This window comes from Olea europaea, unplaced genomic scaffold (assembly GCF_002742605.1).
Source record: "Olea europaea var. sylvestris unplaced genomic scaffold, O_europaea_v1 scaffold176, whole genome shotgun sequence".
Classification (NCBI taxonomy): domain Eukaryota; kingdom Viridiplantae; phylum Streptophyta; class Magnoliopsida; order Lamiales; family Oleaceae; genus Olea; species Olea europaea.
Genome location: NW_019235321.1, coordinates 1,112,051 through 1,123,421, shown reverse-complemented (window position 1 = coordinate 1,123,421; position 11,371 = coordinate 1,112,051).

Genomic DNA, 11,371 nt, shown 5'->3' with positions numbered 1-11,371 from the left:
GCTAAGATTATCAGTTTTCGAAAAAACTGGCATAGCTTTCGCATACGGTGTCCATTTTGGGCCCATAACAACATTTCAGACAGCTCGCAATGATTCGAAACGATGTTCGTGTGGAAGAATAGGTACTTGCGTACACGGAATGCTTGGATTGTCAACTTTCGAAAAAATTGATCTAACTTTCGCATACGATGTCCATTTTTAGCCCATAACCACATTTCGGAAAGCTTGTGACGATTTGGAACGAGGTTCGTGTGGTAGAATAGGCACTTGCGTATATAGAATGCTAGGACTGTTAGTTTTCAAAAAAAACTAGCATAACTTTCGTATGCGGTGTCCGTTTTGGGCCCGTAACCAAATTTCGAAAAGCTCGCGACGATTCGAAAAAGGTTCGTGTGGAAGAATAGGCACTTGCATATATGGGATGATTATACTGTCAATTTTCGAAAAAATTGGCATAATATTGACAAAGGTTTTCCGTTTTGGACCCATAACCACATTTCGAAAAGCTCGCGAAGATTCCAAATGAGGGTCGTGTGGAAGAATAGGCACTTGCGTACACGGAACGCTTGGATTGTCAAGTTTTGAAAAAATTGGCATAACTTTCGCATATGGTGTCCGTTTTGGGCCCATAACCATATATCGAAAAGCTCACGATGATACAGAATGATGATCGAGCGGCAGAATAGGCATTTACGTTTACAGAACATTTGGATTGTCAGTTTTTGAAAAAATTGGCATAACTTTCGCATGCGGTGTCCATTTTGGGCTCGTAACCACATTTTGAAAGGCTCACGACAATTCGAAACGAGGATCATGTGGAAGAGTAGGCATTTGCATGCATAGAACGCTTGGATTGTCAACTTTCGAAAAAATTGGCATGACTTTCACATAAGGAGTTCGTTTTTGGCCCATAACCACATTTCAAAAAGTTCTCGACGATTCGAAACGAGGTTCCTGTGGAAGAAAAGGCACTTGCGCAGACGGAAGGCTTGGATTGTTAGTTTTCAAAAAAATTGGCATAACTATCGCATACGGTGTCCGTTTTGGGCCCATAACTACATTTCGAAAAGCTTGCAATGATTCGGAATGAGGTTCGTGTGGAAGGACAGACACTTGCGTACACAGAATGCTTGGAATGTCAGTTTTTGAAAAAATTGCATAACTTTAGCATACGGTGTCCATTTTGGACCCATAACCACTGTTTGGACAGCTCGCAACGATTCGAAATGAAGTTTGTGTGGAAAGATAGGCACATGCATACACAGAACACTTGGATTGTCAAATTTCGAGGAAATTAGCATTACTATCGCATACGATGTCCGCTTTGGGCCCATAACCACATTTCAAAAAGCTCGTGACGATACGAAACGAGGATTGTGTGGCAGACAGGCATTTATGTATACAGAATGCTTGGTTTTTCAGTTTTCAAAAAAACTTGCATAACTTTCGCATTCGCATTCGGTGTTTCTTTTGGGCCCGTAACCACGTTTCGAAAAGCTCGTGACGATTCGAAACGAGGATCATGTGGAAGAATAAGCACTTGCGTACACAAAACACATGGATTGTCAGCTTTCGAAAAAATTGGCATAACTTTCGCATACGGTGTTGGTTTTTGGCCTTTAACCATATTTCGAAAAGCTCACGATGATTCGGAACAAGGTTCGTGTGGAAGAATAGGCACTTGCACAGACGGAATGCTTGGATTGTCAGTTTTTGTTTTTGAAAAAATTGGCATAACTTTTACATACGATTTCAATTTTACACCCATAACCACATTTCGAAAAGCTTACGACGATTCAGAACAAGGTTCAAGCGAAAGAACACGTACTTGCATACACAGAATGCTTGTAATGTCAGTTTAAAAAAATGGCATAAATTTTGCATATGGTGAACGTTTTGGGCTCAAAAACACAGTTCGGACAGCTCACGATGATTCAAAATGAGGTTCATGTTGAAAAATAGGCACTTGCGTACACGGGACGCTTGAATTGTCAGTTTTTGAAAAAATTGGAATAACTTTCGCATACGGTGTCCATTTTGGGCCCATAACCACATTTCGAAAATCTCGCGACGATATGTAAAGAAGATTGTGTGCCAAAATAGTCACTTGCGTATACGGAACGCTTGGATTGTCAGTTCTCAAAAAAACTGGCATAACTTTCGCATGCGGTATCCGTTTTGGGCCCGTACCACATTTCGAAAAGCTCTCGATGATTTGAAATGAGGTTCGTGTGGATGAATAGGCATTGCATACACAGAAGGCTTGTATTGTCAATTTTCGAAAAAATTAGCATAACTTTCGCAAAGGTTGTCTATTTTGGGCCCATAACCACATTTTGAAAAGCTCGTGACGATTCGAAATGAGGTTCATGTGGAAGAAAAGGTACTTACGAACACACGAAACACTTAGATTGTGAGTTTTCGAAAGAATTGGCATAATTATCGCATACGGTGTCCGTTTTCGGCCCATAACCAAATTTTGAAAATCTTGCAACGATACGTAAAGAGGATCGTGTGGCAAAATAGTTACTTGCGTATACGGAAGGCTTAGATTGTCAATTTTGAAAAAACTAGCATAACTTTTGCATGCAGTGTCTGTTTTGGGCCGTAACCACGTTTTGAACAGCTCCTGACGATTCGAAATGAGGATCGTGTGGAAGAATAGGCATTTGCGTACATGAAATGCTTGGATTGTCAGCTTTCAAATAGATTGGCATAACTTTTGCATATGGTGTTCATTTTTGGCCCATAACCACATTTCAGAAAGCTCACGACAATTTAGAACGAGGTTCATGTGGAAGAATAGGCGCTTGCGCACACAGAATGCTAGGAATGTCAGTTTTCAAAAAAATTGGCATTACTTTTGCATATGGTGTCTGTTTTGGGCCAACCACATTTCGAAAAGCTCGCGATGATTCAGAACGATGTTCGTGTGGAAGAACATGCACTTGCGTACACGGAATGCTTGGATTGTCAGTTTTCAAAAAAAAAAGGCCTAACTTTCGCAAACGGTGTCTGTTTTTGGCCCATAACAACATTTTGGAAAGCTCACGATGATTCGAAACTAGGTTCGTGTGGAAGACCATGCACTTGCGTGCACGGAATGTTTGAATTGTCAGTTTTGGAAAAAAATAGCATAGCTTTCACATACGGTGTCCATTTTGGGGCCATAACAACATTTTAGACAGCTCTTGATGATGCAGAACGAGGTTTGTGTGGAAGAACGGCCACTTGCGTACACGGAATGCTTGGATTTTCAACTTTCAAAAAAAATTAGCCTATCTTTCGCATTCTGCATCCATTTTTGGCCCATAGCCACATTTCAAAAAGCTCGTGATTATTTGGAACGAGGTTCGTGTAGTAGAACAGGCACTTGCCTACATAGAACGCTTGGATTGCTAGCTTTCAAAAAAATTGGCATAACTTTTGCATACGGTGTTCATTTTTGGCCCATAATCACATTTTGAAAAGTTCACGACAATTCAGAACGAGGTTCATGTGGAAGAATAGGCACTTACGTAGACGGAACGCTTCGATTGTCAGTTCTCAAAAAAATTAGCATAACTTACGCATACGATATTCGTTTTGGGCCCATAACCACATTTCAGAAAGCTCACGATGATTCGGAATGAGGTTCGTGTGGAAAAATAGGTACTTACATACACAGAACACTTGGCATGTCAGTTTTCAAAAAAATTGGCATTACTTTCACATACGATGTCCGTTTTGGGCCCACAACCACATTTCAGACAGCTCACGACGATTCGGGACGAGGTTCGTGTGGAAGAATAGGCACTTGCGTACACAAAATGCTTGGATTGTCTGTTTTCAAAAAAATTGGAATAACTTTCGTATACGATGTCCGTTTTAGGCCAATAACCACATTTCAAAAATCTTGCGACGATAGGTATCGAGGGTCGTGTGGTAAAATAGTCAATTGCATATATGGAACACTTGGATTGTTAGTTTTCAAAAAAAATTGGCAAAACTTTCGCTTGCGGTGTCTGTTTTGGGCCCGTAACCATGACGATTCGAAACGAGGATCTGTGGAAGAATAGGCATTTGCGTGCCCGGAATGCTTGAATTGTAAGCTTTTAAAAAATTGGCATAACTTTCTCATACAGTGTTCGTTTTTGGCCCATAACCACATTTCGAAAAGGACACAACGATTTTGAATGAGATTCATGTAGAAGAACAGGCACTTGAGCAGACGAAATGCTTGGATTGTCAGTTTTTGAAAAACTGGCAAAACTTTCGCATACGGTGTCTCTTTTAGGCCTATAACCACATTTCAAAAACCTCGCGATGATTTGGAACGAGGTTCGTGTGGTAGAATAGACACATGCGTACACAGAGCGCTTGGATTGTCAGTTTTCTAAAAAATTGGCATTACTTTCGCATACGGTGTCCATTTTGGGACAGCTCGTGACGATTTGGAACGAGGTTTATGTGGAAAAACAGGCACTTACGTACACGGAATGCTTGGATTGTCAGTTTTTGAAAAAATTGGCATTACTTTCGCATGCGGTGTTCGTTTTGGGCCTGTAACCATATTTCGACGATTCGAAATGAGGATCGTATGGAAAAATTGGCACTTACGTAAAACGGAACGCTTGGATTGTCAGCTTTAAAAAAAATTAGCAAAACTTTGGCATACGGTGTTCGTTTTCGGCCCTAACCACATTTCAAAAAGCTCACGATGAATCGAAAGGATGTTCGTGTGGCAAAATAGGCACTTTCGTACACGAAGAGCTTGGATAGTCAGCTTTCGAAAAACTTGGCATTACTTTTGTATACGGTGTCCTTTATGGGCTCATAACCATGTTTCGAAAAGCTCGCGACAATTCGGAATGAGGTTCGTGTGGAAGAACATGTACTTGTGTAGAACGAACGCTTGGACTGTCAGTTTTCAAAAAAACTGGCACAACTTTCGCATACAGTGTCCGTTTTGGGCCCATAACCACATTCCGAAAATCTTGCGACGATACGTAAAGAGGATCGTGTGGCAAAATAATCACTTGCGTATACAGAATACTTGGATTGTCAGTTTTGAAAAAACTACCATAACTTTTTGCATGTGGTGTTAATTTTGGGCCTATAACCACCTTTTGAAAAGCTCACGATGATTCGAAACGAGGATCGTGTGAAGAATAGGTACTTACGTACACGAAATGCTTGGATTGTCAGCTTTTGAAAAAATTTGCATAACTTTCGCATATTGTGTTCGTTTTTGGCCCATAACCACATCTAAGAAAGATCGCGATGATTCAGAACGAGGTTTGTGTGGAAAAATTGGCACTTGCGTACATAGAAATCTTGGAATGTCAGTTTTCAAAAAAAAACTAGCATTGCTTTTGCATACGGTGTCCGTTTGGGGCCCATAACCACATTTTGAAAATCTCAGGATGATTCTGAATGAGGTTCGTGTGGAAGAACTTGCAGTTGTCTAGACGAAACGCTTTTATTGTCAGTTTTCCAAAAAATTGGCATAACTTTCACATACGGTGTCTGCTTTGGGCCCAAAACCACATTTTCGAAAGTTCACGACGATTCAGAATGAGGTTCATGTGGTAGAATAGGCATTTGCGTACACAAAGTACTTAGATTGTTAGTTTTTGAAAAAATTGGCATAACTTTCGTATACGGTGTCCGTTTTGGGCCCATAACCACATTTCAAAAAGCTCGCGACGATTCGGAATGAGGTTTGTGTGGGAGAATAGGCACTTGTATACACGGAATGCTTGGATCGTCAATTTTCAAAAAAATTGGCATAACTTTCGCATACGGTGTCCGTTTTGGGTCTATAACCATATTTTGAAAGGCTATCGATGATACAGAATGAGGATCATGTTGCAGAATAGGCATTTGCATTTGCAGAATGCTTTGATTGTTAGTTTTCGAAAAAATTGGCCTAACTTTTGCATGCGGTGTTCGTTTTGGGCTCGTAACCACATTTCAGAAAGCTCGTGACGATTCGAAATGAGGATCATGTGGATGAATAGGCACTTGCGTACACAAAATGCTTGGATTGTCAGCTTTAAAAAAATTGGTATAACATTCACATACGGTGTTAGTTTTTGGTCCATAATCACATTTCGAAAATCTTGCGACGATTCAGAACGAGGTTTGTGTGGAAGAACTGGCACTTGCGTAGACGAAAAGCTTGGATTGTCAGTTTTCAAAACAATTGGCGCAACTTTTGCATACGGTGTCCATTTTTGGCCGATTAAAATATTTTGGAAAGCTCTCGACAATTTGGAAAGAGATTCGTGTGGAAGAACATGCAGTTGCGTACATGGAATGCTTGGATTGTTAGTTTTCAAAAAAAAGGGGCATAGCTTTTGCATACGGTGTCTGTTTTGGGCCCATAACAACATTTCAGACAGCTCGCGATGATTCGAAATGATGTTCCTGTGGAAGAACAGGCACTTGCGTACACGGAATGCTTGGCTTGTCAACTTCCGAAAAAATTGACCTAACTTTGGCATGCGTTGTCCATTTTTGGCCCATAACCACATTTCGGAAAGGTCGAAACAATTCGAAATGAGGTTCGTGTGGCAGAACAGGCACTTGCATATATGGAATACTAGGATTGTTAGTTTTAAAAAAATTGGCATCACTTTCGCATGCGGTGTCCGTTTTGGGCCTGTAACCACATTACGAAAAGCTCGTGACGATTCGAAATGAGGTCCGTGTGGAAGAGTAGGTACTTGCATGCACGGGACGCTTTTACTCTCAATTTTCAAAAAAAATTGCATAACATTCGCAAAGGTTGTCCGTTTTGGGTATATAACCACATTTCGAAAAGCTCGTGATGATTTGGAACAAGGTTCGTGTGGAAGAACAAGCCCTTGCGTACACGGAATGCATGGATTGTCAGTTTTCAAAAAATTTGCATAGCTTTTGCATATGGTGTCCGTTTTGAGCCCATAACCACATTCTGAAAAGCTCACGACGATATGGAATGATGATCGTGTGGCAGAACAGGCATTTGTGTTTACAGAACACTTGGATTTCAGTTTTTGAAAAAAATTGGCGTTACTTTCGCATGCGGTGTCCGTTTTGGGCCCGTAACCATATTTTAGGAAGCTCGCAACGATTCGAAATGAGGATCGTGTGGAAGAATAGGTACTTACTTACACGGAACGCTTGGATTGTCAACTTTCGAAAAAATTGGCATAACTTTCACATACGGTGTTCGTTTTTTGGCCTATAACCACATTTCGAAAAGCTCGTGACAATACATAAAGAGGATCCTATGGCAAAATAGTCACTTGTGTATATAGAATGCTTGGATTGTCAGTTTTCGAAAAAACTGGCATAACTTTCGCATGCAATGTCTATTTTGGGCCCGTAACCATGTTTCGAAAAGCTTGTGACGATTCGAAACAAAGATCTTGTGGAAGAATAGGCACTTGTGTGCAGAAACACTTGGATTGTCATCTTTCAAAAATATTGGCATAACTTTCGCATATGGTGTTTGTTTTTGGCCCATAAACATATTTTAGAAAGCTCAGGATGATTCGGAATGAGGTTTATTTGGAAGAACAGGCACTTGCGTACACAGAACGCTTGTAATGTCAATTTTCAAAAAAATTGGCATTACTTTTGTATACGATGTCTGTTTTGGGCCCATAACCACATTTTGAAAAGCTCGCGACGATTCGAAAAGAGGTTCGTGTGGAAGAACATGCACTTGCACAGACGGAATGCTTGGATTGTCAGTTTTCAAAAAAGCTGCCTAACTTTCGCATACGGGGTCATTTTGGAAAGCTTGCTACGATTTGGAACTAGGTTCATGTGGAAAAACATGCACTTGCGTACACGGAATGCTTGGATTGTCAGTTTTGGAAAAAACTGGCATAGCATTCACATACGGTGTCCATTTTGGGGCCATAACAACATTTTGGACAGCTCCTGATGATTCAGAATGAGGTTTGTGTGGAAGAATAGGCACTTGCGTACACGGAATGCTTGGATTGTCAACTTTGGAAAAAATTGGCCTATCTTTCACATACGGTGTCTGTTTTAGGTCCAAAACCACATTTCAGAAAGCTCGCGACGATTCGGAATGAGGTTCTTGTGGTAGAACAGGCACTTGCCTACACAGAACGCTTGGATTGTCAGTTTTCAAAAAAATTGGCATAACTTTCGAATATAGTGTTCATTTTTTGCCCATAACCACATTTTGAAAAGCTCGTGACGATTTGGAATGAGGTTCATGTGGAAGAATAGGCACTTCTGTAGACGAAATACTTGGATTGTCAGTTTTTGAAAAAATTGGCATAACTTTCGCATACGATTTCTGTTTTGGGCCCATAACCACATTTTGGAAAGCTCGCAATAATTTGGAACTAGGTTTGTGTGGAAGAATAGGTACTTGCATACACCGAACGCTTGGAATGTCAGTTTTTAAAAAAATTGGCATTACTTTCACATACGGTGTCCAATTTGGGGCCATAACCATAGTTTGGACAACTCGCGATGATTTGGAACAAGGTTCGTGTGAAAGAATAGGCATGTGCATACACAGAATGCCTGGATTGTCAGTTTTCGAAAAATTGGAATAACTTTCGTATACGGTGTCCGTTTTGGGCCCATAACCACATTTCAAAAATCTACGACGATACATACCGAGGATCGTGTGGCAAAACAGTCAATTGCGTATACAAAACTCTTGGATTGTTAGTTTTTGAAAAAATTGGTATAACTTTTGCATGCAGTGTTTGTTTTGGGCCTGTAGCCACGGTTCAGAAAGCTTGCGACGATTTGAAACGAGGATCGTGTGGAAGAATAGACATTTGCGTACACGAAATGTTTGGATTATAAGCTATCGAAAAAATTGGCATAACTTTCATATACAATGTTCATTTTTGGCCCATAACCACATTTTGGAAAGCTCGCGACGATTTAGAATGAGATTCGTGTAGAAGAGCAGGCACTCGCATAGACGGAATGCTTGGATTGTCAATTTTCGAAAAAATTGACATAACTTTCGCATACGGTGTTCGTTTTCCACCCATAACCACATATCAGAAAGCTCACGATGATTCGGAACTTGGTTTGTGTGGAAGAACATACACATGCGTACACAGAACACTTGGATTGTCAGTTTTCAAAAAAATTGGCATTAATTTCGCATACGGTGTCTGTTTTGGCCCCATTACCACAGTTCAGACAGCTCGCGATGATTTGGAACCAGGTTCGTGTGGAAGAATGGGCACTTGCATGCACGGAATGCTTGGATTGTTAGTTTTCAAAAAAATCGGCATAACTTTCGCATGCGGTGTTTGTTTTGGGCCCGTAAACACATTTCGAAAAGCTCGCGACGATTCGAAATGAGGATCGTATGGAAAAATAGGCACTTGTGTACACGGAATGCTTGGATTGTCAGCTTTCAAAAAAATTGGCATACCTTTCGGATATGATGTTCATTTTTAGCCCATAACCACATTGTGAAAAGCATACGACGATTCGGAACAAGGCTCGTGTGGCAAAACAGGCACTTGCGTACATGAAAAGCTTGGATAGTCAGCTTTTGGAAAAATTAGCATTACTTTTGCATACGGTGTCTGTTTTGGGCCCATAACCACATTTCGAAAAGCTCGCGATGATTGGAAATGAGGTTCATGTGGACGAACATGCATTTGCGCATGTGGAATGCTTGGATTGTCAGTTTTCAAAAAAATTGACATAACCTTCGCATACGGTATCCGTTTTTAGCCCATAACAACATTTCGGAAAGCTTGCGACGATTGGGAATGAGGTTCGTGTGGAAGAATAGGCACGTGTGTGCACGGAACACTTGGAATGTCAATTTTTGAAAAAATTGGCATTACCTTCGCATACGGTGTCCGTTTTGGGCCCATAACCATAGTTCGGACAGCTCGCGACGTTTCGAAATGAGGTTCATGTGGAAGAATAGGTACTTGTGTGACAGAACACTTGGATTGTCAGTTTTCAAAAAAATTGGAACAACTTTAGCATACGATGTCCGTTTTGGGCCCATGACCACATTTCGGACAGCTCGTGATGATACGTAACGAGGATCATGTGGAAAAATAGGCACTTGCACATACGAAATGCTTGGATTGTCAACTTTCAAAAAAGTTGGCCTAACTTTCGCTTACGGTGTCCCTTTTTGGACTATAACCACATTTCGGAAAGCTCGCAACGATTCGAAACGAGGTTCATGTGGCAGAATAGGCACTTACATAGATGGAACGCTCGGATTGTTAGCTTTTGAAAAAATTAGCATAACTTTCGCATAAGTTGTTCGTTTTTGGCCCATAACCACATTTTGAAAAGTTCGTGACGATTCGGAACGAAGTTCGTGTGGAAGAATAGGCACTTCAGCACACAGAATGGTTGGATTGTTAGTTTTCGAAAAAACTAGCATAACATTTGCATACGATATCCATTTTTGGCCCACAACCGCATTTAGGAAAGGTCGCGACGATTGGAAATGAGGTTCGTGTGGAAGAACAGGCACTTGCGTACACAGAACGCTTGGATTGTTAGCTTTCGAAAAAACTAGCATAACTTTCGCATATGGTATCCGTTTTGGGCCCATAACCACATTTCGAAAAGCTCGTGATGATTTGGAATGAGATTCATGTAGAAGAACAAGCATTTGTGCAGACGAAATGCTTGGATTGTCAGTTTTTGAAAAAAATTAGCATAACTTTCGCATACGATGTTCGTTTTGGGCCCATAACCACATATCGGAAAGCTCGCGACGATTCAAAATGAGGTTGGTGTGGAAGAACAGGCACATGAGTACATAGAACACTTGGATTGTCAGTTTTCAAAAAAAATTGGCATTAATTTCGCATACGGTGTCCATTTTGGGCCCATTACCACAGTTCGGACAGCTCGCAGTGATTTAGAACGAGGTTCGTGTGGAAGAATGGGCACTTGCGTACATGAAATGCTTGGATCGTAAGTTTTCGAAAAAATTGGCATAACTTTCGCATGCGGTGTCTAATTTGGGCTCGTAACCACATTTCGAAAAGCTCACGACGATTCTAAATGAGGATCGTATGGAAAAATAGGCACTTGCGTACACGAAATGCTTGGATTGTGAACTTTCAAAAAAATTGGCATAACTTTCACATATGGTGTTCGTTTTTGGTCCATAATCGCATTTCGAAAAGCTCGCGACGATTCGGAATGAGGTTTATGTGGTAGAACAGGCACTTGCGTACACGAAAAGCATAGATAGTCATCTTTCGAAAAAAATGGCATTACTTTTGCATACGGTGTCCGTTTTGGGCCCATAAGAACCTTTCGAAAAGTTCGCGACGATTCGAAACGAGGTTCGTGTGGACGAACGTGTGTTTGTGCATGCGGAATGCTTGGATTGTCAATT